At 33.0% G+C, this 12,121-nt stretch overlaps 1 long non-coding RNA gene across 1 annotated transcript; it reads left to right on the plus strand.

Moving 5' to 3' along the window:
• The first annotated feature begins 10,053 nt into the window (after positions 1–10,053).
• On the plus strand, positions 10,054–11,372 carry LOC141393063 (uncharacterized). Its single transcript, XR_012409988.1, has 2 exons — positions 10,054–10,316; positions 10,386–11,372. It is a non-coding gene; the product is annotated as an uncharacterized lncRNA (long non-coding RNA).
• Positions 11,373–12,121: the final 749 nt, after the last annotated feature.

Consider the following 12,121-nt stretch of genomic DNA (forward strand, 5'->3'; position numbering starts at 1 on the left):
GATCTGTATCTAAGACTGGCATGCTAAATCTATTACCACCAAAACGGCACACCCTTTACATGACATCTGGCATTTTGATGGCACTGCCTTCTAATTTTTTTCCATTCCTACTTCTATTGGAATTATAAAAAAATAGTTCGTTTTTGCTGTTCCCATTTTTGCATATCTGTAACCATTTTCCAATAAAGAAGAAATGCAATTTAAATAAGAATGATTTTCTTTTTATGAAAACTAACTGTGTGGCAAAATTGGAATCAGAAAAAAAATTATACAAATAATAAATAGCAAAGAAATTGGATTTTCAGTTTCATATAAACAAAATACCAAAATTGTTTTCATTTTGGAGACATATTGAAATATGTGATTCAGTTGCAGTTTAATATTAGCACAAACCATCTACACTGCAGATAAACAAGTTAAAAATTGGGAAACGCTTTTGACTACTGAAACTCCTAAATACCTAACTTTAGTCATCTAAAAACTGAAATACCTGAAATCGTGGGTACCGTTTAATGGATCTATGTATGTCTACAATTGTGGATGGAGAAGTTTTTACCAATGGGAACCACAAATATCAAATTACTTCCAATCTTGCGAATATGTACAAAAAAAAAAAAAACTTGCAATCGGTGGTGATATCAACTAGATTGGTTTACTTATTGAATGTATGAAATAATGAAGAAGTTAAGTTTTTTGAGCAATTTTCTGCATAGTTGTTGGTAAGTTTTAAGGTGTTGTTTAAGCGTTTAATAGTAATTTTAGGCTGACTCTAAGTGTTGTTGAGTTGAGAACAAGATGATTACTGGCTTGTAAACAATATCTAGAAAAAAACATTTTTGTGGTTCTTATTCTTTATTATGTTTCAAATTTGCAAAACAAGAACTATACCAACCATTTTTTATGATAAAACTTCTGTTCCACCGCAGTCTCGTTCGTTGAGATTATTAGAAACTGGTCTCTTGTCACAAATTAGTAAATGTCTATTGTACAAAAAAGAATTTTTCTGTCGTACTTTTATGTTTTGTTCTACCTTTCAAATGTTATTAAAACCAAGATTAACGAGCTTGAGGTCAATATTTATATTTTATTTATTGCATATTATTTCCAATATTTCGAAATTACATTGAATTTCAACTTCAGGGATTTGTTTCTGTCGATTACACTGTGCAACATTTTTAATGTGATCTTGTGCAAACAATTCGAACTGATGATTTTTTTAAAGTACAGACCCAAACGACAAAAAACCTTAGTTGGGTTTCGTTGTGCGAGATCCAGCTCGGCTTTTATGGCCCCATGTAAACATGGTTAAATATTGAGTATTTAAAGAAATTCGGCGCTATATCTCTGAAACCAATGCGAATCTTCTTCTGACTTCTGAAGCAAATTTGTAGATAAGGACAAGAATAAAATATTTGGAGAAATAATGAACTCGAAAAACTGCATTTATTGCCTCAAATTTAAAAATATATGCAAAAATTCCACAATTTTTATACATTTCGCACCATATCTCCACAACCGTTAATTTTTTCTGAATATTTTCTTTCTTTCCCTGGAATGTAATTCACAACTCTTCAGAACATGTCATTGTTGTAAAATGCCTCTATCCCGTTGTTTTCAGTACATCTTTCAACGACGATTTAATAAAAATGTCAATAATGTAGTGAAATCCGAAATGCGAGAATAAACTGTTGGTGTGAACTGTGTTTGAAATACGTGTTGTAAAAGATATGATGCAAAATACCACTGACAACATGAAGTGAGCATTTTAGAGTTTCAGAATGTTCTAAAGAATTGTTGAGAACTTTATTTGGAAGATTTTTGCAAAAGGTTACTTGGTTCAACTCCCAATAGTTTAGCCCATACTGACCAGAATTTCAGCAGTTATGTAAAATTTTCTATATTTTATAGATGTTGATGCCGTAGATGGAATTTTTCTTATGTGGGGTTTTCAGAAGATAAGTTCTACTAGTACAGGGCTACAATATTGCTAAAGACAGCAAGACCAAATTCCTATTCGTTTCTGAGATAAAGGCCTGATAAATGCAAAAACGTGTAGATTTAGCCCGGTTTAGATGAGGCCATAAAATCCGAACTGGATCTGACAGGACAAAACCCTACTAGGGTTTTTGTAGTCTAAATATGTATTTAAAAAAAAAATCATACTAGAAGTTGTTTGCATTTTCAGTGTTGCATAGTGTTACTCTTTGAATTGAATTATGGATATGCATTTGTAGATATGTTCCTTTTTCCTGCTTTGATAAAGGACTTTGTGACGACAAACGAAATCAGAAAAAAAAAATAAATAAATAAATAAAGCTGATCGGAAACAAATTCTCTTCTTCGTCAAAATCTCAACAAGAATCAGTCGGCTTTGCAGACTGATATATACCCTGAGTCTGAAATTTTCATCTATGGACAGATCGAATAGGGGCCACACAACCAAAATCCTTTAACCCAAAGCTATGTATTAAGAGATTTTCAGAATTGTGTAGCCATTTTCGGACGTATGAACTTGGCGACAAAATATGGATTTGTATCATTGATCACAAGTGTTGCGGAGAAGGTACCTGAAGAAATGGACCGGACCGCCATAGGTCATTTTGGAAGTAGATTTTATTTTGGAAGTCATTCCTTTTAAAAGATTTTGCTCCCACCAGTCATTTCAGTTCGTCTCATAATATTTTTCAGTTTTTTTTCCAGAAAATATGGACTTGCTCACGAAAAACACAATACCGTTCTAAACACAACGAATACCTTCAGTAAACATTTCTAAGGATCCTCGAACAGACCTTAAACTGCATTTAACAACTATTTTTTATGGTTTTTGAAGGATGTACGGCAGTATAAGGTTCGAAAGTTGTCGTGCGCACCAGTCACTACACATGACGGCCGTAGGTGTTCTTTACAGCTTTCGGGCCATTTTCTCTGAAAGTATGGACTTGCCCTGAAAAACTTGTACTGTAGTAATAGTGGTCTCGAGAACACTTGTTGCAAAAAAGGAAAGCGTTTCCAGAGAGGTCTTTTTATTTATTAATTTATTTATATCATACTAGCAGACCCGGCGAACTTCGTCTCGCTATTAAGGAATAAAATTTCATACAAAAACTCAATTTTCGATTTTTCCAATTTTCCGACTTTTCCAGAGAGATTTTCCAAAATTTTCTTCCGTAAAGACCTTCTCCTCGAAAATACGAATAACTGACAAAAAATTTTACAGAAATCGGCCTAGCCGTTCTCATTTTATGAATTACTATACATTTTTTACACCATTTTTATATATATAGATTTTTAGTTATAACTAAATTATTAGCAAAAAGGAAGTGAAGCCATGACTACTTAGGTCTTCAGCTTACACTTATCCACTTATTTATTGTCGAGAGAGGTCTTAAACTGCACATCTCTTAACATTTTTTAAATACTCTGTGGAAGGTTACCGAAAGAATGGATTGTTATGGTCCATCTTCGAAGTTGATCAAAATTTCGACAAAATAAAACGAAAGCCAAATTTTGGCCCGATCTGTTCGAGAATCATCGTGTCCTCCACCAAGACGGATGAACATAGCTAAGTCGACTTCAAGTTTTCTGAAACAGATTTCTTTCAAACACACTTTGGCCCTAAAACCATTATTTCGATGAGGTTTATTTTCACTAAAGGCTGAGAGTATAAAAAAAGTAGATTGGGAAACATTTTGTGGATTTTTGCTAAAAGAATGTATACATGTATTGATCTTGGGTTGGACGCCAGAATTTCATTTTAAAAGAATTCAAGACTGGTTGCCAGAGTTTTCCTAGTTCCTGATCAATTTATGAGAAGATCCACGATCGGAAACCACAATTTCTATTAGAGAAGTCCGACGATTGAACTCCAAAATAGTCCATTTACATGCACGATTGGGCAATAGAATTCGTCATTTACATACCCGCGATTAGGTGCTAGAATTTCATGATTGATAGACTCACTATTGCTCAAAATATTTTTTATCAAGAAAACCACTATCTGCCTTCAGAAATTCTTTGTGATAAAATCTACGATTGGACACCAAAGTATCTTTAGGGAAATAACGATAGTTGGTTTCCTTATGACAATAAAAACGATTGGACACCTGAACTTCCGAAATTGAAAAATTGACCATACTCTGGAGTGGAAAATTGAAGCCTGAAACAAGGGGAAATTGGCCAAAAAATCTTACGCCATTTTAATTAAAAAATAGTAATGAAAATTATTTCATCAGTAAAATAAGCCTAAAATAAAGTTTAAATCATTGCTAAATAACAAATTTTCGCTAATATTAACTTTAAAAATTTTGGTCAGGTGGCCCCCCACCCCCCCCGAAGTTGAAAGCCTTTTTGGGGTAATCCACGAGGCGGAAATGATTAATGGAGTGGAATTGGAGCCCATACCGAAAGCTAAACTGGTGATGAGAAGAGAATATAAAACAATTTGGAGCGGAACATAATGAAGGAGGGCAGAGAAAGTAAACACAATAGTGATTGAAATTAATTGATACTTTTAATCTTAATCTTAATAATCTTCTTACTCAAATAATAAATGCTTGCATTATTGTTATATATTTAAATTGATTAAAAACACATTCCGAAGAATATATCTAAGTTCAGTCAAAAGCACTCAATCAAAAGATGTGCCGTGGATCGAAAATGGAGTGCATCCTAGACTCGTGCTGTGCAATCAAAATGGACTGCATCCGCGCTGCACCATGCCCTTGTAAAAAGCATGACTTCTTTCACATGTGTATTCGGAAATCACTTGCACTCATGATTCATCTACTTCTTTGGCTACAAACATTTTGCTGAGTAGTTATGTATCATTACACAGAAAAATCTCTTCAAACTTCAGCCCCTTACGAAGGAACTACGTGCTTAAAGTCATGTGATATTGCAATTAAAATTGTGTCTTGCTAAATGATAGACAATTATTCTGGCAAATGTACTTTAGACAGAAGATGTTGACATCATCAGTTGAGAACTCAATCCAATTTCTGTGGTAAATACTTGACAAATTTTGCAATTCCAATTATGCAGTGACCTATGTCGGAATTGCTTTTTGCTTATTTTGCCTTAACATGTCATTTCATCGCAAACATTTTGCAATTTATGACGAAGGCAATGAGTATGAAAAGCAAGTGTGATAGAATAGTCAAATATCGATTAGTTTGTGTAAAACTCATTAAATTCTCCATCATCTTAAATTTATAAGCAGACATTAATCCGTTTTTCTAGCTGAAGGAAATCCACTCTGTATCAACACAAGTGTGTGGTGGCGTATGAGTTTTTATATTCCCCTTGTAGATAGTACAAAGAAATCACTCATACGCCACCCGCTCCATTTCGTTTACAATTTTCAATCAAATACTTCGTTGTTCGCCAGCTGCTGTGCGCTCTTTCATAGAACGGGTGCACTATTTGATAATAAAAGAATGAAATTTATTTCAATCACTTGAAAGAATGACAAGTATTATCCATTTAAAAAGCTGCAGATGGTTAACAAACATCAATGCCGAAGAAGCAACAAACAGCAGCAGTACGGGAGCACCCGCCGCTATCAAGTCTGTCATGGCAGTGATGATAAATTGCAATATAATATTGAAGAAAAGCAAACCAATAATATAGAAGAGCTGAAAAGAAAATACTACACACACGCAAAAAACTATTGCCAAAAATGAACGAACAAAAAAAGAAACGCTGTGTTCGAATTGACAAGAATATGAGAGGGATTTATGTAAGATGTGACATATTGAACCACGTGACGTGACATAAGAGTTGCCATGTTAGAGTGTGTTGTTATATTTGAAATGATGTATTGTCTTCATTATATCTACTTTTGAGTTGTATTAACTCGAAATCAAAAATAATAATCAACTAGAAATCATGCTGCAGACGGCTGTCTAGCCACTGAGTCAGATAAGTCTGTTGATTGGAAAGTGTAGGAAAACAACAATAGATTTGAGTAAATAAGACAATTGAAAGTATATTCCACACGGTGCGCCGGTTGATTGGAAAGTGTAGGAAAACAACAATAGATTTGAGTAAATAAGACAATTGAAAGTATAATCCACACGGTGCGCCGGAACTAACTATAAATGAAAAGTGCTTACACCTGAAAAGTTTTTGCGGATTCTGAAACTACAATGTTCATAGATGAGAAAAATAAAAAAACAGTAAGGAAAGGATCATAGTCGAACGGGCTGACTATATGATAATCTATACACTGAGGATATGTAAAATATATAAAGGAAATATATATAAATCTGAACTGATTTTTATATAATATGGTACACTTATTACTGGAAAAATTCCGCCACACATTCGTGCAGAAAATACGTAAAATCGGGCGAAACGATTTCTATATAATTTGGCACATTTATTCCTAGACCGCATTAGTCACATATTTCAAATTTCATTGAAATCGGTTATACATAGCGTTTTTGTTGCAGCGAATACGAAAACGGCCGAAATATATATGGGACCTATGTATATCCAAATCTGAACCGATTGCGATAAAATTTGGAACATTTATTTCTAGACACAATTCAGTCACACATTCCAAATTTCATCGAAATTGGACATACATAGCATGTTTGATGCAGCAAATATGTGATATCGGCCAAAACTATACATGGGAGCTACATCCAAATCTGAACCGATTTCAATACAATTTGGCACATTTTTTAGACTGAATTCAGTCACACAGTTATAATGTTATTGAAATCGGATATATATAGCGTGTTTGGTGCAGCGAATACATAGAAAATATATATGAGGGCTATCTTCAAATCCAACCTATATCCTCTTTATACATTCTACCTATGACTAAAAACTATATATTTCCTAATTTTCAGCTGAAGCGGACAATAAATCCGACCTGTAGGCTGCGAACGAACGGACGGACATGCATAAATCGACTCAGAAGGAACTATGGATCTATCTCGTTTCCTTATGCATGTTACATACAAATGCATAAAGACATAATACCCCATACCATGGTGTAGATTATTACATTTATGGGATTTTTTAAGCATTCACGATTTTGCTTGGAAAGTCTTTGGAAATGGGACAAAAGAAAATGTTGTAGCAGTGAAAATTCTATACAATATTGACCATTGTGATATTTTCAAAGGTTTTATCGTTTTTGAGATATAGAAGTTCAAATTGGAACAATGCACTGACTGCCTCGCCTCCCTTAAAATTTACTTTACCCTTCACTTTTTATACCCTCCACCATTACTGTAATTTTGTTTGTAGCTCATAGAAATACTCGCCAGAGACCCTCTGAAGTATATGGCTAAAAATCAAAATTTTTCAGTTTCGCGTTAAAAATAAATAAAAAATGTACATTTAAAAAAGAGATTTTTGGAGGATTTCGTTGTCTTTTGGTCCTTTATTTTGTGAACCGTTGTAAAGTACCACAAATTGAGATTTTCATTCAAATATTCTACAAAAATGTTGCTCAGGCGATTTTCAAACTTTTTCAAACTTTTCAGTTATAGCAAAATGAATTCTCCCCGTTCTAGTGGATGGATTTCAAAATCTAAAGGATTTTGTAAATCTGTTGAATTATATTTATTTTCAATCCAACTAACTTGTCGTACAACAATAAGAGTGTGGTAGTAATTCAAACGAATTTAAATTCGCATCCTCGGCACACAGTGGTCGCTGCCATTGGTCAAAGTTAAAACAAAAATTAAGGTCTAATTTTTTGTACCAAATGCGTTCATATCTGTTCATGTTAAACATCTCTAAAATAAATTTGTTATGGATTACTTCTAACTGTACACTTTGAGATAGCATTAAATTTTAATTCAAATCCCAAAAGGGGTTTTTTGCAATTTTTTCAAATGTGCAGGTGATACAAAGACAACCTTTTGAGGGCCTCAATGTACAATTTCGAAAATTCAGCCATTTTGATTGATTATTATGGCTAGAACCCTAAAAATACCGAATATTGGGCGGTACCGATTTATGAGGACAACATCAAAGGGTGGACCTACATTAATCGACAATTTTCTGGAAGTAGTCTACCTCCGGGAGAAAATTAAGTGTCATTTCGGCCATTTCCAATTAATAACATTGTGCGACAACAAAAAATGACGAGGAAAATCGAGTAGATTATGAAAGTAGAGCTAAGAATATGAGACACGTGTATCGGCGTTTTAAAAGTTGACGTCGGAAAGTAACCAAAAAAGGCGGGGCAAGTTCCGCCCATTTTTATTTTTTTCGAAATATTCGAGTTAAGATATCTTTGAATCCTTGCACTTTAAGGTATATAGTGTCTTTAGCAACTTTAAAGAAGAGTATGTGGGCAATATTTTTGTTAAAAATTTTAACCCTCATGCGGTTCATCAAAGGGTTCTTTTTTTGTCCTTTTTTCAAAAATCTTTCAAAAACTACTTAAAAATGTGATTGTATCAAATCCAAATATTCTACAAAATTGTTCGCCATAAAATTCTACTATAGGTCTCAGAATACACCAAATCTGTAACTCTTGTCTAATCGCCAGAAATCTCCAAAAATGAAAAACACGTTTTAGGGTTAAAGTCGGACTTCATCTGAGTTTATTCAAAATTGTCTCACAAAACATAATTTTAGAGAGATGATGTCAGAGACAAAAATATTCTTCGTCAAATTTCACTATGGGTCACCAAAGAAATGAAATGTATATTTACATTTTATAGCATAAAAATATCAGCATCAATTTTGCTGAAAAAACATGAAAATATTTCCCAATTTTTTTGGTAAAAAATTGTTCCTTCTTTTTTCGAGTTGGTACATGGAAGTAATATGAAACTTGTTACGGGTGAAAAGTGTCAAAGGATGAAAAATTCTACACAAAATTTCACTATGAGTTTCAAAATAAACCATATATCTTTGTATACTATTTCCTTAAAAAATTAGATTACAAATATAAATATATTAGGATGAAATTACATGTTTTAATTTTGGACTGTTAATTTTACATAATTCCATACTGGATCAAAATCTAGCAAAATCCTTTACTTTTTGGGAATATTGTTAAAGAAAGAAATGTTCCAAATGAAATTTCATTATGGGTCTCTGAATAAAAGAAATCTGTAACCATAGCACATAACATTCTTAGCAGCACTTGTTTTTAATATATATGTTTTAGGGCCATATTTCCCAATTTTCATACAGATTGTCGTTGTGATTGGATACTGTTAATATCATATTGATGGTTTTTCGTTGTGAATTCATACAGAAGACGTTGTGCGTTCCATTCATAATGCTTTGTGGTGCATGTATATTTGGAATATAAAAAACCCACATTGGACCTGCCCAAATTGCGTATTTTTAGTACTTTCAACTTAAATTCCGTAGTTTGGATAAGCCATTGGTTGCTTATATTGTAAGTGAAAATACATTAGAGGTCTACGGATATGGTCAAGTGAAAAGATAGGTGTCATATGGGCTCTCACGTGCACAATTTGGTGTGGTCCAAAATACTACAATGATGGGACTAACTCCTACTTTGGTGGCATTTACGGAATAAACCTTAGAAATTGACATAAATCACTATATCGTAACTGGGTTCGTTATGGCCATTCATGATACAGCTATTTATGTCAAATGCTAGTGTTAATACCCTAAATGCCACCAAAGTAGGAGTTAGTCCCATCATTGTAGTATTTTGGACCACACCAAATTGTGCAAGTGAGAGTCCATACGACACCTATATTTTCACTTGACCATAGCCCACTTACAATATAAGCAACCAATGGCTTATCCAAACTACGGAATTTAAGTTGAAAGTACTAAAAATACGCAATATGGGCAGGTCCAATGTGGGTTTTTTATATTCCAAATATATATGCACTGAAACGGATCGCCTTATTTTATTAGGGCGCACTCAATGTGTGTCGACCTTAATATGACTGACGACATACGCGATGCTATACGCTACGTCAATCATTAAGGATGGCCTAGTGGCAACACTGGAGTTTGGCACCACTGTATGTCAAATTACATTCACTATCACACATACGTATGTGTAAATGTGAAACACGATCAAGCCATCACAGTGATCATTTATTAAAAATCAGCAAAGGGAGCACAACAGCAAGGAAAAAATCATATTTCGACCGTAGTGAAAATAAATATTTTAGCAAAGTGTGCACAAATGTTAAAGCCTGTCACATAACGTCTTAAAAGGGGATATTCTAATAAGAAGATCTACAAATAATAAGAACATTAATAAGTGAATATTACATTGTGACATTTTGCAAACACCTCAAGCCTTACAAATAAATTAGCATTTATTGCAATAAATTTGAATTATTTTCAAGGTAAGGCATTGCAAAATATGCATGTTTGTCCAAGTGATTTTTTTACTGATTTTGTGTTTTAATGCATAGTGACATCAACAAAACTGGAAAATTCCAAATCTTGCAAAGGGCATTCCTGACCTTACATTGGTAAATTGCGAAGTGAATTTACAACAACAATTAAAAGCATTATTCTGGAATTTTTGACGTCACTAACCATTTAAGGAAGGGGGAACAGACTTCGATAACAGCAAGATCAATCCTTCCCAGCTATGAAGGTGCCTCCAGACATAACCACACAAACAATTTATGCGGTGATGTATAAATGAAAATACAATGTAGTGAATTGCTGAAAATTTAAGTCATAACCAAAACAAGTAGAATATTACAATTTGAAAAAAAAAATTAAGGCATCTAAACATATGTGAATTTTTCGACATAATTTTTGCAAAATATTTTTTCTATGTATTTTTTTTGATTGTCATGAATAACGGTTCATAAACGACATATTTAGATATTGATAAATATGTAATACATATGTATACATAAATTTTTCTGACTTATTGAATTTTGCTTTCTCTGAATTTCTTGCTTTCTGTACATAACGGTACTTAGTTGACCTTCATGTACATACTTAATTAGACATACATATTTTTTATTTCCTTTTGTAAACAACATCCCGTTAGGAATTTAAGAATAGTTTAGAGTTTTTGTAAAAGAAGATGAGTGTCAAATATTAGAACACAACCCAGCAAACATTTTTAGACTTGACCCAAAAATAATATTTTAATGGGTAATTTTTTCGAGTGCTAGATTATTGAGCTCAATCATCATGCTATTTTAATAGACTTTTTGGTTAGTGCCATTGCACAAAATGGGGTTTTTGTTATAAACAAAAAAAATATTTTGACATTTAGCCTTTTTCTTAGTTTTTCCTTTTTTCTATTTTTTTTATGTTTAATTAATTTAGTAATTAATGCAAATATGCAAATAATTTTCAATTTTTAAATTGAATTATTTTTCTTAATATTATTATGAATTATGTTCAATAAAATGAATTTTGTTATGAATATGAAATGCTAAACTGTCTTCGCATTTAAAAGGAATGTTGGGTAACCAAGGCTTTTAGGATTTGAAGGTCACATTAAGGGACATTGTTAAATTAAAGGTACATACAATGTCATAGGTGACAGGGTGGGACAAGTGTACCTCGGTATGATATTAGACCTCGCCATACCACAAATGGTCACAGGTAAGATACAACAATGACTCACAATTGACCTTGTGCAATATAATTTAAAATCAACTCTACATTTTAATAAACGTTTGGTTTCCGTGGCATGGAATGTTTATTTTAATATGTTCGCGCGCTGAAGAATAACGGGTTGAGAACTTACCTCCTGGATGAGCTAGCCAGGCAAATTTGTTACCTTACCATGCCCAAACCGACCTCGTATATTTTTCATACATTTTTATTCGATTTTATGCTTTGATTTTATTCAGCGGATAGCCGGCGCGTAACAGCACCACAAAGCATTATGAATGGAACGCATAGCATCTTCTGTATGAATTCACAACGAAAAACCATCAATATGATATTTACAGTATCCAATCACAATGACAATCTGTATGAAAATTGGGAAATATGGCCCTAAAACATATATATTAAAAACAAGTGCTGCTAAGAATGTTATATGCTATGGTTACAGATTTATTTTATTCAGAGACCGATAATGAAATTTCATTTGGAACATTTCTTTTTTTTAACCATATTCCCAAAAAGTAAAGGATTTTGTTAGATTTTGATCCAGTATGGAATTATGTAA

This window comes from Musca autumnalis, unplaced genomic scaffold (genome assembly GCF_047663935.1).
Source record: "Musca autumnalis isolate F117 unplaced genomic scaffold, ASM4766393v1 scaffold_2, whole genome shotgun sequence".
NCBI lineage: Eukaryota > Metazoa > Arthropoda > Insecta > Diptera > Muscidae > Musca > Musca autumnalis.